The sequence below is a fragment of the Somniosus microcephalus genome, chromosome 6 (assembly GCF_052327205.1).
Source record: "Somniosus microcephalus isolate GS21.2 chromosome 6, FLI_Smic_1.0, whole genome shotgun sequence".
NCBI lineage: Eukaryota > Metazoa > Chordata > Chondrichthyes > Squaliformes > Somniosidae > Somniosus > Somniosus microcephalus.
This window is the reverse complement of record NC_140992.1, coordinates 199943770-199960057: the sequence shown is the minus strand read 5'-3', so window position 1 is coordinate 199960057 and position 16288 is coordinate 199943770.

The following is a 16288-nucleotide window of genomic DNA, read 5'->3' as shown; positions in this document are numbered from 1 at the left end:
CTGCTGCTGGAGGACGCGCGGTTCCGGGATTCGTTTCGTCGGTTCTGGGCCGACTGGAGAAGGAAGCGGGGGGGCTTCCCCTCCTTGAGGCTATGGTGGGACGTGGGCAAGGCTCACGTCCGTCTCTTCTGTCAGGAGTACGCGAAGGGGTCGACCAAGAGGCGGGAGGCCCGGGTTGGGCGGTTGGAGAAGGAAGTGCTCGACCTCGAGTCCCGTCTCAGTCAGGTCGTCGAGGACCCGGCCCTGCAGAAGGTGTACATAGAGAAGAAGGGCGCGCTGAAGGACCTGCAGCTCATCGGGTCCCGAGGCGCGTACGTGAGGTCACGGATCCAGCTCCTGCGGGACCTGGACCGTGGCTCCCCCTTCTTCTACTCGCTGGAAAAAAGACGGGGGGTCCGTAAGCAGCTCTTGGGGCTGCTGGCTGACGACGGATCTCTGGTCTCGGATCCGGAGGGAATCAGCGCGGAGACCCGCGCCTACTATGGGGCTCTGTTCTCTCCAGATCCGTCCAGCGAGGATGCGCGCAGAGTTTTGTGGGAGGACCTGCCGAAGGTCAGCCCGGAGGGCGCCGAAAAATTGGATGCTCCGCTAAGCCTGGCGGAGCTGACCGGCGCCCTCCGCCAGCTCTCCAGGGGAAAGTCCCCGGGGCTGGACGGGCTGACCGTGGAGTTCCACAGGGCATTCTGGGATGTCTTGGGGGGCGACTACGACTGGGTCCTGGGGGAAAGTTTGGCGACCGGGGAGATGCCCCTCTCTTGGCGCAGGGCGGTCATTGTCCTGCTGCCTAAGAAGGGCGATCTCCGCCTCCTTAAGAACTGGTGCCTGGTCTCCCTCCTCAGCACGGACTATAAAATCTTTGCCAGGGCCATGTCTGCTCACCTTGGCACCGTGCTGGCCCACATGATCCACCCCGACCAGTCCTACACGGTCCCGGGGCCGGACCATCCACGATAACATCCATCTGGTCCGGGACCTGGTCCACCACTCCCAGAGGGCTGGTCTGTTGGTCGCCTTCCTTTCCCTGGATCAGGAGAAGGCGTTCGACAGGGTGGATCACGAGTATCTCTTTGGGACTCTGCGCGCATTCGGGTTCGGGACGCATTTCGTCACCCGGATCCGACATCTGTACACCGCCGCGGAGTGTCTGATTAAAGTTAACGGGTCCTTAACGGCACCCCTTCACTTTGGGAGGTGGGTGCGTCAGGGATGCTCCATGTCCGGTCAGTTATACGCCATTTGCATGGAGCCTTTCCTGTGCCTCTTGCGGAAGAGGTTGACGGGACTGGCTCTGCAAGGGCCGGGTGTGGAGGTGGTCCTCTCGGCTTACGCCGATGACGTGCTCCTCATGGTCACGGATCCCGCTGACTTGCGGAGGATGCGGGAATGCCAGCAGATTTACTCGGATGCATCCTCCGCCAAGATCAACTGGGAGAAATGTTCCGGACTCCTGGTGGGTCAGTGGTGGGTGGACTCCCTGCCGGAGGAGTTCAGGCCTTTCGCCTGGAGCACCATGCACCTCCTCTATTTGGGAGTCTACCTTAGCCCTGCCGAGGACGCCTGGCCGGCGAACTGGCAAGACCTGGAGGCCAAAGTCACCGCTCGCCTAGGAGGCTGGACAGGACTGCTCCGAGTGTTGTCCTACAGGGGTCGAGCGCTGGTCATAAACCAGCTGGTGGCCGCCATGTTGTGGTACCGGTTGGTCACTTTGATCCCTCCCCCTGCGTTTGTCGCCAAGATGCAGAAGAAGCTCATCGACTTCTTCTGGGACAAAAGGAAGCACTGGGTCTCTGCCGCGGTTCTGAGTCTCCTGCTTAGGAAGGGCAGTCAGGCGCTGGTGTGCCTTCGCACCCAGGCTGCGACTTTCCGTCTTCAGACGCTGCAGAGATACCTGTACGTCGAGAATCCTCCGAGATGGTGTGCGCTGGCGACGTATTTCTTCCGCCAGCTGCACGGCCTCAATTACGACACGCAGCTCCTGTTTGTGAAAGTGGGCTGCAGGCGTGCCAGCCTGCGGGAGCTGCCTGTCTTCTACCAGGAACTGCTGTGGGTTTGGAACTACGTCGCTTCCAGGCGGAGCTCTCCCCCGTCAGGAGCGGCGGCTCTCCTTCGGGAGCCGCTGCTCAGGAATCCGCACCTCCACGACCGCGGGTTCGGGTGGCTGGCGGAGGGCAGGGCTGTGCCTGGCAAGGTGATCAGTGTCGGGGACCTGCTCCATGGCGGAGGAGCGGGCTGGATGGCGCCGGAGGAGCTGGTGCGGTGCCTGTCCTGGGCTAACGTCCGGCGCGCGGTCGAAGCCATCGAGTCGGTGAAAGTGGCACTGGGCCCCGACTCCACTAGGTGTATCGAGGTGGCTCAAGCACGTGGGGCGATCCCGTCCGAGCTTACCCCCGTTCGGACAGAATTCCTCATCGGCGCCCGGCCACGAAACTCCCCTCGGGAACCGGCGCCTCACAACTTGAGCCGTCTCGAGGAAATACCCTCCGTGCCTTTTCATTCCGCGTGGAGGGGTTTCCTGTATGGGCTGCTCCTGCACACTCTCCACTTTGCCATCTTCGTCTGCCGTCCGGACACGCCTTGGTGTGGCGTCTTGCCGACCGGTGGAGGCGGAGGTCCCCAATGGAGGGCTCTCTACGCGGGAGTCCTCCCTTGTTCCATCGGGGACTTGGCCTGGAGGGTGTTGCACGAAGCGGTCCCGTGCAATATGGTTTTAAGTAGGTTCACGGACTCCCAGGCCGCCTGCATTTTTTGCGGCCTGGAGGAGTCCGTGTTTCACGTTTACGTTGAGTGTGACAGGTTGCAGTCCCTCTTTCACTACTTGAAGGGGCTGCTCCTCGATTTTTGGTTGCACTTCAGTCCCACGCTCTTGATCTACGGTCACCCGGTGCGGAGGGGAGCGGGCAGGTTGGAGGACCTCCTTGTGGGCCTGCTCCTGGGCCTGGCTAGAAGAGCCATCAATTGGTCCAGGCAGTGGGCGGTCGAGGGGGTCGTCCGGCCGGATTGCCTGCCTCTCTTCTGCGGCCATGTTCGCACCCGGGTGGCCCTGGAGATGGAGTACGCGGTGTCCGCCGGCACGCTTGAGTATTTCCGTGACTGGTGGGCGCCGCGGGGACTGGAGTGCATCATCAACCCGGAAAACCAAATTTTAATTTGATTTGTTAAGTTTTAGTTGAACTTTTGTTAATTTACAGTCCAATTTGTTTTTTTTGTTTTTTTATTGGGTCCAAACAAAAGAGTACCCCCTGTTCAGTAAAATACCTGTTTAATTGTTCTCCCGAAGTCCGTGTATTATTGAGGCGCGGACTTTACAGTGGCGACGAGCAAGTTCGAACTCACCTGCAGTGTTGCATCACCTCACGGGGATCTCACCCTGAGAAGAAGTTTCTTGGAGGTCGAAGTCTGAGCAACGGGCGTCGACCGCGGGCAACCGCCCAAGGATCCATCGGTGTTTGGAGAATTGCGGGAGAGGCTGTGGAGAGCTGAGCTTGGCTCCCCAGTTAAGGTGTTCCAGCAAATCATGCTGGTAGCAGGTAGTGCGCTGACCCTTCCGGACTGCGGTGGGCTCGAGCTCGATCGAGCGGCTCTGCAAAAGGGGCCGCGCCGCATCGCCGGGAGCAAAGAGAGAGAGGGTGGAGCGCACAGGGCGCGGTCGGTGCTCAAGAACCGGGCAGCGGCGAGAAAATAAACGAAGGGAAGGAAAAGTGAGATGCGCCGAAGCCGCGGGTCGCCGCCATTACCCTGTAGAACGCTAGGAGCAGCGTGGCAGCAAGGGGAAGAAGGAAAAGCGCGGGAGGCGCCATTTTATTCCATTGGGGAAGAAGTAAAAGCGCGGGAGGCACCATTTTATTCCATTGGGGAAGAAGAAAAAGCGCGGGAGGCGCCATTTTAAATCACCCAAGATGCCGAAAAGTGGCAGTATCACTGCTTTCAACAACGAGGTAGAAGACTGGACCACGCATGTGGAAAGAATTGAAGTGTACTGCAAGCAAATGAGGTGGCCGATGGAAAGAAGGCGTCGGTATTATTAAATGTGATGGGCGCGAGAACGTACGGCCTATTGCGGAAATTAATTAGCCCAGCTAAACCAATGGAGAAAAGTTTTGAGGAGATTGTTCATATCTTACAGGAACACCTAAACCCTACACCGCTGCTGATAGCAGAAAGATTCAAGTTCCATAAAAGGAACCAGCACAAAGATGAGAACAATGCTGACTATCTTACGGAACTACGCAAGTTATCGATGCACTGCCAGTTCGGAGCAGGACTGGCAGACACCTTACGGGATAAGTTTGTCTGCGGGCTCCAGAGTGAAGGAACCCAGAAATGACTACTTTCGAAAAAGGACCTGACGCTAGAACAGGCTTTCAGCGTGGCAGTATCCTACGAAGCAGCAGCACGGGGAGCTGCGGAAATAAAACAGAAACCACAAGAATACAGCGCTAACAAAATGGCGTATGGAGCAGAAAAGTGCTATCGCTGCGGCAGAACAACCCATGAGCAGAAGGACTGCTGGTTTAAGGACAAAGTATGCAGGCAATGTGGAAAAATGGGACATATAGCAAGAGTCTGCAGGTCGGGAAAGAAAACCAACACTACAAGAACTACTAAGGAAAAGTACAAGAAAGTAAACAAAATGACAGACAGTAGTTTGGAAGATCAGGAGAGTAATAATGACTCCGGGAGCAGGAGACTAAGTTGTCTAAAGTTACACAACGTGATCGCAAAGGAGGATCACCGAACCATTTGGGTCACCCTCATGATAACAGGGTCCCAAGTAAAGATGGAATTGGATACAGGATCAGCCCTAACTGTCATGAATCGACGAGACTATGAGCGGCTATTCTCACACATACCCTTAAAGGACACGTCCATTGTATTGAAGACATACACGGGGCAAAAAGTCTTCCCCAGAGGAAAAATAAGGGTGCCAGTTAAATATAACGGCAAGGAAACACAGAAACTGTATCTATATATACTACAAGATGGAGGACCACCATTATTGGGATGTGAATGGATCCGAAAAATACAATTGAATTGGCATTCCATTCAGGCGCTAACTGTGACTGACAAAAAGGATGATGAAGTCGCACCTGGACGTCTGTCACAAATTCTAACTGATGCGAAAGAGGTGTTCCAACAAGGACTTGGGACTCTAAAAGGAGTAAAGGCAATGATAAAAATCGAAGATAATGCAAACCCAAAATTTTTTAAGGCCAGACCGGTGCCGTACGCGATCCGCCCAGCCGTTGAAGCAGAACTGGAGAGTCTGGAGCGTTCGGGAGTGCTGTCCAAGGTGGACTGGAGCGAGTGGGCCACACCCATCATTCCTGTAATGAAGAAATCATTGAGCAGCACGCCTGGGGAGCCGAAGAAGGTTCGCATCTGTGGGGACTTCAAGGTAACTGTGAACCCAGTCCTGCACACAGTACAATATCCACTTCCACGGATAGAAGATATTTTCGCCTCACTATCTGGAGGGAAACGCTTTACGAAGATTGATCTGGCCCAAGCGTATCTACAAATGGAGGTGGAAGAAGTATCTAGGAAATACCTCACGATAAACACTCACAAAGGCCTTTACCAGTACAATCGACTGGTATTCGGGGTAGCATCAGCCCCGGCTATTTGGCAGAGGGCAATGGAACAAGTCCTGCAAGGGATCCCAGGGACCCAGTGTTATTTGGATGACATCCTGGTGATGGGCGAAAATGACAGTGAACACCTTGACAACCTGGAGCAGGTGTTCACTAGATTGCAGGAATATGGGCTACAAGCCAACCGCCCCAAATGCGCGTTCTTCAGGAGACAAATCTCGTATTGTGGCCACATGATTGATGAGGAAGGGTTGCATAAGTCGCCAGACAAGATTGAGGCAGTAGTCAAGGCTCCAGCACCGGAAAATGTGTCGCAACTGAGGTCGTTTCTCGGGCTGGTGAACTACTACCATAAGTTCTTGCCGAATTTCTCTACAATTCTGCACTCACTGAACACCCTGCTGCAAACTGGAGTAACATGGAAATGGAGTGATGAGTGTAAGCATGCCTTTCAGAAATGTAAATGCCTAATCACTTCAAAAGAAGTATTGGCCCACTACAACCCAACACTACCGATTCGGTTGGCATGTGATGCGTCTCCCTACGGCATTGGAGCGGTGCTGTCACACAAATTCCTTGACGGTTCAGAGAGGCCAATAGCCTTTGCGTCGCACTCGTTAACCTCAGCTGAGTGTAAGTACGCCCAGATTGACAGGGAGGCCCTCAGCCTGGTGTGGGGGGTGAAGAAGTTCAATCACTATCTGCACGGGCAGAAATTCACCCTACTGACTGATCATCAGCCCCTGGTCTCCATTTTTAAGCCAAAGAAGGGCGTTCCGGTGATGACGGCGCAACGGCTGCAAAGATGGTCACTTTTTCTAGGGGCACATCAGTACGACATAGAATACAAGGGTACGAAGCAGCATGGAAACGCTGATGGGCTGTCGCGCCTACCGTTGCCTATGGTAGAGGAAGCACCTGCAGTGGACCCTGTTGAGATATTCCATGCGACCATAGTCGAATGTCTGCCTGTTACAAACTCAAGTATAGAGAAGGAAACCCGAAATGACCCGACACTCTCTTGGGTCTATGACTTGACGGTGAAGGGATGGCCAGCACATGGCGAGTCACTGTTGCCAGCATTCTCGCCAAGGAGAGAACAGCTGTCAGTGTGCCGGGGGACCTTGATGTGTGGATCCCGAGTGGTATTTCCACCCAAGTTGAGAGACAGAGTGCTCAATGAGCTTCATGAAGGTCATCTGGGAGGGGTAAAAATGAAAAGTCTAGCCAGGGCTTATGTGTGGTGGCCGGGAATCGATAAACAAATCGAGGACCTGACTAAGAGCTGCTCAGGATGCCAGAAAGTCCAAAATGCACCACCACAGGCCCCTCTACACCCATGGGAGTGGCCCTCATCTCCATGGCAACGGGTACACATTGATTTTGCTGGTCCATTTATGGACTCAATGTTTCTAATCGCCGGGGACGCCCATTCGAAATGGCCAGAGGTCATCAAAATGTCCTCCACCACCACGGAGAAAACTATTGCAGTCCTACGGACCATCTTCGCCAGGAATGGCTTGCCAGAACAGATTTGCTCCGACAATGGGCCACAGTTTGTGTCCGAGGATTTCCGGAGGTTTCTGAGGAATAATGGGGTGAAACATTACACATCTGCCCCATATCATCCAGCCACAAATGGATTGGCTGAAAGGTTTGTTCAGACCTTTAAAAAGGCAATAAAGGTGATGTATAGCGACGACATACCACTACAACACAAGGTAGATAATTTCTTGTTTGCTTACCGGAATGCGACACATGCAGTCACCAACCAAGCTCCAGCCATAATGTTCTTCAACCAAAGGCTAAGATGTCGCCTGGATTTGCTCAAACCAAACATAAGACAAGATGTTGAGGATAAGCAATTCCAGCACATCAACGAGAAGCCAACCAGGAGCTTCAAGATAGGACAACCAGTCTTGGCCCGCGACCACCGAACAGAAAAATGGCAGCCAGGAACGATATGCACACAGCAGGGACCACTAATGTACACAGTGGACGTTGGAGAGAGCATCGTGAGACGCCATGCTGACCAGATTCTAGAGTCACAGGAACAAGCCAAACCTATACCGCAAGCAGGTGCACCTGGTAATGAGCCCGAAGTACAGATTGCGTCTACCTCAGAAGCAGTGGTATTGGAAGCTGACGAACCAACCAATGACAATGAGCCAGAATCGACTCCACCGCAAGAACAGGATACTCGAGAAAGGCGCTATCCAGTCAGGATTAGGAAGCCTCCTCAAAGACTGAACTTATGAATGATTATTTCAGTTGATGTATATAGTACTGAGAAAATTGTAATTGTAATTAGTTATTATTTAGTAGTTAAATGAATGTTATGTACTGTTTATCTAAAAGGGGAGGAATTGTTGTGTATGTACCTTTAAGAGAAGAACTGATTTTATACTGCAGTACCGGCAGTGACCACCCCTGTATAAAAGGCCCTAGCAGGCTTCTGTACTTCAGTCTGACGTTACCCTCTGTTCAGTAAAATACCTGTTTAATTGTTCTCCCGAAGTCCGTGTATTATTGAGGCGCGGACTTTACAGTGCCGATTGGGCTTATACTCACTGGAGTTTAGAAGATTGAGAGGGGATCTCATCGAAACCTATAAAATTCTGTCAGGCCTGGACAGACTAGATGCTGGAAGGATGTTCCTGATGGTCGGGGAGTCCAGAACCAGGGGTCATAGTCTAAGGATAAGGGGTAGGACATTTAGGACTGAAATGAGGAGGAATTTCTTCACCCAAAGAGTGGTGAACCTGTGGAATGCTCTGCCACAGAGGGCGGTGGAGGCCAGTTCATTAAATATATTCAAGAAGGAGTTGGATATATTTCTTAAGGCTAACTGGATCAAGGGATATGGGGAGAAGGCAGGGACAGGGTACTGAATTTGGATGATCAGCCATGATCTCATTGAATGGCGGAGCGGGCTCGAAGGGCCGAATGGCCTACTCCTGCTCCTATCTTCTATGTTTCTATGTTTCTATGAGCGCCAAGCTGCTGCTCACCCACCTGAAGCTGCACAGGCCAGAAGGGGCCAGCGCATAGAAGCCCGTCGGCACAGGAGGTACCCCCCAAACAGGGTCTACAGACACAGGGTCAGCTACCTCAATATGTCTGAGCAGCAGTGCCAAAGGCGGCTCCGACTTTCGCGAGAGGTAGTGGGTGACATCTGCGCAATGCTGCAACAAGACCTGCAGGCCAGAGGACCAGGTGGACAACCTTTACCAGTGGCCGTCAAAGTCACCACCGCACTCAACTGTTTTGCCTCAGGCTTATTCCAGGGATCAGCAGCAGACATCAGCGGCATCTCCCAGGCGGCCGCACACACTTGCATCACGCAGGTAACCGATGCCCTCTTTGCCATCGCGCACAATCACATCCATTTCACCAAGGATCAAGCAAGTGTCACGGCGCGTGCGGTTGGATTAGCTAATCTGGCAGGCTTTCCAAGGGTGCAGGGCGTCGTTAACTGCACACATATGGCCCTTAAATCACCCCATTGCAATCCAGGTATTTTTGTCAACCGCAAGGGCTTCCACTCCCTTAACATTCAGCTGGTGTGTGACCACAAGAAGGAAATTTTGCATGTTTGTGCCAAGTACCCTGGCAGTTGCCATGAATCCTTCATATTGTGCCAGTCTAGTGTGCCTCCGCTATTCAGTCCACCAGACCAACTTAACGGATGGCTACTTGGAGACAAGGGCTATCCCCTGAAGACGTGGCTAATGATGCCATTGAGGAGCCCATCCAACGAAGCTGAGGAGTGCTACAACTCCAGCCACATATCCACCAGAGCCACAATCAAGCAAACCATTAGTGTGCTGAAGATGTGCTTCAGATGCCTGGATAGATCAGGTGGAGCCCTGCAGTACTCAGCAGCCAGGGTCTCCAGAATCGTCGTGGTTTGCTGTGCACTTCACAACATGGCACAACGTCGTGGCTTGCAGATTCCTGAGGACCAAGTGGCTCCTCACATATCCTCCTCAGATGAGGAGGAGGAGAGTGAAAACGAACATCTTGCTGAGGCCCATCAACCAGCGGCAGCAGTACGCGAGAACATTGCTGCCCGGGATGCAAGGAATGCACTTATCTTGGCCAGATTTGCTTAGCCTAGCCAATCAAGCACTTTTGCCTCGCAGCTTCTTACCTGAGCATCGACAATAGCCAAGAACCAGTGGATTCCTAGCAATTTGACCACCATACTGACAATTGCAAGTAATCCTAAGACCTCAATGTGAAAGTCCCATTCGCGAAATGACACACGCCACAACTAAAGCAGTAGCCATCAGATTTTTTATTTACATTATTCATCTGATGGCTTTTTCACAGAAAACATAAATTTTCACCCAAGTGACTACCCTTGTGACTATTTGTGCAGTATCTTTCTCTTACACGTGCTCCTACATGGTGCTTCCCCTGTGGCTTCTGCAGATGTGGAGGCCACTTGCTCAGTTTCCTGCTGCTCCTGTCTCGACACCTTTGGTGGGCGTCCTCTGGGGTTGCGAACCTGTGAGGGCTCGTCAAAAGTCTGCTGCTCCTGTGGCTGTGCAGGGGTTGAGACGCCGATCTCAGATGGGTGTGGGCTCTGGTGGGGCTCTGACCGAGGGCTCTGCAGTGGCATGGAAGTGTGAGCACTTGGAGAGGAGCCCCCACTTCCTTTATGTCTGCCACCAACTTCACTCTCATGGGTCCGGTCCCTCTCAGCGCTTGCAAGTGGCTTGAGAGCACCTTGCTGCACATCAGGGGGGCCACGGGGACCCGTATCTGCTCTAGCAGTCCTACTCAGAAGGACTTCCATGAAGGTCTGGTTTCTCTGTTGAATAGATGACCATTGCTCCTCCAGAGATGTCATTCTATTCTGAACACTCACCATGTTTTCTGCACAATGGCGACTTATCACCTCCATGGAGGTTGCCATCCTTTCCATGGTGATGCGTTCATGCGCCATTGACTCCACAAAGGCTCTGCTCATGTTCGCTATGGACTCCTCCATTTGCTCCACACTCACAGCGACCCTGGAGACAAAACCTGCCAGAGACTCGTGCATCTGTTCCTGGAGTTCCAGCACCACTGATCTTATGGATGGGCCCAGAGGCAGAGGGTCGACATGCAGCTGAGCCGAGCTGGCAGTCCTGCGCCCTCCAACTAGGGACTCTCCGCTGCTGTCCCTGTCTCCACAATCTGCTGATGCTCACTTGTGAGCTGTGATACACCAGGTGACAACACTACTCTATGTCCCGAAGTTCCCACCGAGGTGTGAGTATCTGTGCTGGTGCTGGGTGCGCTGAATTCTGCTGACGCTGCACCCTCAGAGGTTGCAGCTTCCTCGGAGGAGTCTTGAGGCTCATGCTGTTCCTCCTGGCTAGTGGGGATGGGTGCTTGCGATGGTCCTGTGGGGGAGTAAAGGAAAGAGTCAGAGATGCGATGCCAAGGTTAAATGCACATTGCATATTGCAGATGATCATTACTCCATCTTTTAGAGCTTCAGAATCATTATCAGTGACTCATGCAATGTCAATGAGAGAGATGGAAAACTATTCTGTCACCAGCTTGCTGTGATGCACCCCTCTATCCGTCCCCCACTTGCGCATCTTTCTCCACTCCTACGATCTCCAGGACCGCCTACTCCCAGGGGGTGAGGTGGGCGACTGAGGGTGGCCCTCCTCCTGTCCTCACTCTTTCTTGCTTATTGTGAGCTCTCTGTTCCTGCAATGAGGGAGACAAGTGGAGGTTGAGTGAGAATGAAGGAGTGAGTGTAGAGATTCCATAGCATAGATACTTAGAAGGAGACAAAGATGGAGTGAGGTGTGTTGTCAGTTGTTTTCATAGCATCACAGTGATAGGGAGTGTGAGGGCTGCATAGTCGAATAGTTAGGTGAATGTGACCATAGAGAGAGAGGGAATGGGTAAGGGTGCATGGATGTCAGTGTCAAGTGGATGTGGAGGAAGAGATTGCTAAAGCTGACTGCTGGTGAGGAACGGCAATGGAGATCAGATTGAGGGTGATGGGAAATTCATACTCACTTTTCCAGTGCACAGGTCATGAAATCTCTTCCTGCATTGAATCCAGGTTCTGCGGGTTACTGATAATGAGTTGACCTCCTCTGCCACCTGGACCCACACAGCCTTGGTCTGCTGGGGAGGCTTCTTCCTCCCTGAAGAAGGGAAGAGCACCTCTTTATGAGCTCTTGCTCCCTCAACTAAAGCTTGCAAGGCAACGTCATCAAACCTCGGAGCAGCCCTAGCTCTCTCGCTGGCCATTCTTCCTCCAGGTCCCTGTAGCATGAAAGGCCAAAAGGTTGGCAGTCTGCAGAAGAAGCAAGGCTTGTTGCAGACCTTAAATGCAGCAGCAATGATGACGTCATCGGAGGCGACTTTCAGACTGGAAAAACTCATTTGCCATGGGTTCCCACACGTTGGAACTCAATTGGCCAATTAAGTTAAAATCGCATCATTCTCCCACATCGATTTAGATTCGGGTGGATAACATGAAATGCAGATTACATGACCCCAGCCCACCCCTGATTTAAAATCCAACCCCTCGAGTCTCTTCGCCGGGAGCAAGCGGAAGCCAAGCGCAAACAGCGGAGGTAGCGCACGTCAACCCAAGCACCCTACCCACCCACCCCTTCAACCACCTTCTACCCCACCTGTGACAGAGACTGTAGGTCCCGAATTGGACTCATCAGTCACCTGAGAACTCATTTTGAACATGGAAGCAAGTCATCCTCGGTTCCGAGAGAGTGCGTAAGAAGAAGAAGGGCTAATATGTGATATCCTTTACGGATTGGCTCTGCTTTCAAAATTATTTCAGAAGCAAGATACCACACTTATGTATGCAGACAGGCTACTGCGACATACAATACAAATCACAGAAACTATGAAGATAAAAGCAGGCACAAGGACACTTGAAGGGAATGTTGAATGCCAAGAATGTCAGCCACAAAGTGTCCCTTTATCTTTAATAGAAAGTATGTCAGCTTCAAACAGCAGCAGTTTCCTTCTGGCTTGGCAAAACATATGAAAGTTAAATTATTTGCCATTGATGCAATACATGACAGGAAAACACAGGGGTCACTGAATACCAGAGTACAGCCCTCTTAGCGCTGAGACGACTGTGCTATATCCAGATTACTGGCCTGCAGATAGGTCTTCTGATTATAGGTCTGTTTAAGTTGCTCCATGAATGATTAAAAAATGCCTGTTGTGAATTCTAAGATAATGTAGGACGTAACTGCCCCAAGGAACTTATGACACTCATAAACTGTATACCTTGTAACACCTTGTTCAAAGATGAAGTACAAACCACAGGTGAGCCACATGAACTCAGTTATCACCCCTGCACGCTCTATACTGCTGATAAGGCCTGCGTCTTCTTTGTTTAATCAAACTTTGTGTGCCTCCAGTCCACATATGGTATTCAGAGCCATATGGCTTCAATCTCATGTCTGTCGGACACCAGAACAATTGAATGTGACAGCAGAGAGACAGGTTTTGAAAGGTACATCCATAACCAGTTATTACAAACTCCCTCTAAGTTCCTTTGAACTCTGTTCAGTGACTGTGATATCTATCTATATATATAAACGGATCGTTCTGTCTGTCTGTCTGTCTGTCCTCACGTGTGCGTCTGTCCGGCTATGCGCTCGAAAGTTATAGAGCGTACCTACGCGTGCGTTACGTCGAAAGAAAGCTTACCGTTCCAAAACGGTCGTAAGCGTATTGACGTTTCGGCCGGACAAAAATCGCGCCCGCGGTATCCAAAAAACGTTCAAAATTCCGCTCATTAGCATCTCATTATCCGCTCATTAGCGATAGAGTGACCTCGAGGTCGACCAATCGTACGCCGGGTTCCTGGCGCGTGCGGCCGGGCCCTCCTACAGTCGAGTGACGGGACGATTGACCAATCCTATGCTTCGGTGACCTGACGGTGCGTATGTGGGCGGCCCTTATCGTTCTGAACCGAGGTGAGTCGCCGCCATCTTGATTCCAAACTTTTCCTTTCTTTTTCCCGCTTTCTGCGTCTTTAAAAAAAAGGTTGCTTTTAAAACACATATTGTTTTTAAAAAAAGTTAATTACTTTCTAAATCTTTTATCTAATCTCATTAATTTTCCTACCTTTCCCCGTTTTTCCAGGTAGGCCTCGAAGCCTTGGCCTCTCCTCCGCACCCACGCCCCAGCTAGGCACCTCCCAGCCCCTGTCAACAAGCGGCCCCCGATCGCCGCCATCTTTGTGAAGGCTGGAGGGGCGGGCCTCATCCGAGCGCCGCTACCGCCGCCATCTTAGTAAAGGGTGCGCGCGCAGCAGGAGCAGCTGAGACGCGGCGTCTCTCTCTGTTCCCCGCTCGGCTCGGGCGGGGGGGGCGGGGCTCTCGGGAGTGCGGATCTCGGGCGGGGCTTGGAGAGCGGGAAGGGTTACACCGGCAACCGGTCCGCCGGCCGTCTCTCACAGCCGCAATCGGCGCTCTTGAAGCCAGCTCGGGAGGGCGGGGCCATGTCAGTGTGTGGGGCGGCACGGAGCTCCGTGGAGCCATCGCCGGCGCTGGGCTCGGGTGCTTTGTGGCCTGCGGTCGAACAGCGGCTGTGGACCTTGAGCTGACCAGGGCGCTGGACTCGGCTGGGCCATGTCTTTGCGGGTGTTCGCCTCGGCCAACGGCATCAGGGTGACGGCCGAGGCCGCCAAAAGCGTCCAAGGGAACGTGTTCATCCAGGTGCCGAGGCCCAGGCCCCGGGGCGGAAAGAGGGATTGGAGTGGGGGATGAGGGCTCGGGCGGGGGAGGAGGGGAGGAGGGGGAGAGGGAAGAAGGGGGTAGGGAGGTGGTGAGAGGGAGGAGGAGGGGGAGAGGGAGGAGGGGAGGAGAGGGAGAGGGGGAGGGGGGGAAGAGGGCAGAGGATAGATTTTTCTTAATATTTATCTCTTTATTCTTTTTCTCTATGTCTTTTTCTATTTTCTTTTTTACTCTTATTATATTACTCTTTTCTATGATTATTTCTCTTAATATTCATCTTACTTCTTTTCTTTTTCACCTATTACTTCTTTTTCTCCTTTTTTCCTCTTACTTCATTTTCTTTTTTCATCTTACTTCTTTTTATTTTTTCCTATTACTTCTTTTTCTTTTTACTACTCTTTTATTTTTTCCTATTACTTTTTTTCCTACTATACTTCTTTTTCTTTTATTTCCTCTTACTTTTTTTCCCTATTACTTCTTTTCTTTTTTCCTCTTACTTCTTTTCTTTTTTTCCTCTTACTTCTTTTTCTTTTTCCCTCTCTACTTTTTTCCCTCTTTCTTTTCTCTTATTTTTTTTCTTTTTTCCTCTTACTTCTTTTTCTTTTTTCCTCTTATTTTTTCCTCTACTTCTTCTTTCTTTTTTCCCTCTTACTTCTTTTCTTTTTCTTCCTCTTACTTCTTTTCTTTTCCTCCTACTTCTTTTCATTTTCCTCTTACTCCTTTTCTTTTTCCTCTTAACTTTTTTTATTTCCTCTTACTTTTTCCTCTTACTTCTTTTCTTTTTCCTCTCTACTTCTTTCTTCTCTTCTCCTCTTACTTCTTTTCTTTTTCCTCTCTACTTTTTCCTCTTTTTTCTCTTACTTCTTTTCTTTTTTCCCTCTCTACTTCTTTTCTCTTTTTCCTCTTATTTTTTCCTCTTACTTCTTCTTTCTTTCTTCCTCCTTACCTCTCTTTTCATCTTTCCCTCTACTCCTTTCTCTTTTTCCTCTCTACTTCTTTTCTTTTTATCCTCTAACTTCTTTTCTTCTTTTCCTCTTACTTCTTTTCTCTTTTTTCCCTCTTACTTCTTCCTACCTTCCAAACCACCAACTTATCCAAACCAACTCCCCCCTACCCCTCCCATCACCCTCAAACAATTCACCAACCTCCCCCCCCTCCCCTCAACCCTCCACCCCCACATACATCTAAACATCAACCCCTACTACCTCCTCATCCCTACCTCCAACCCTCAACCACCACCCCATTCACCCCCACAACCCCTCCAACACAACCCATAACTCCTACAAAACCCCACCACCCCAAACCCATATTCCCCCTACCCTACAAAATCCCAACAACCCACTCCTCAACCCCCTAACTCCCCAATACATCAACATTACCTCTTACTAATCAACAAAACCACACCCCCAACATCCCACACCCCCTTACCCTTAATTAACCTACCCCTCAACCTTACCACCAACCTCACCCCCCCCATACCTCAACCCCCCTAACAACTACCCCAACCACCAACCAACCCAAAACAACAACAAACAACAAACCACAACAAAACACCCCAACAAACAACCCCCCAACAAACCCAAACCCACCTAACCACAACCCTACCCAAACACCAACCCCAACCCACAACAAACCCCTACACAAACACAAACCCCCCCCCCCCATCCACCTCCCCTACCCCCCTCCTTTCCAACTCACTAACAACAACACACACACCCCTTCACAACAAACATCCATAATACACAACAATAACACAATACATAATACAACCCTATATTACATACTTCACATACCTCCCTAACACTCTTACCACCTCCATCTAACCTACCTCCCTCCCTAACCCAACCTCCCCTTACTACCTCTACAAACCTAAACTTATTCCTCCCCACCTCCTCCTTACACCTCCCCCCCCTAACCCAACCCACAACCCACCACAACCTCACAACACTCAACCCCACCTAC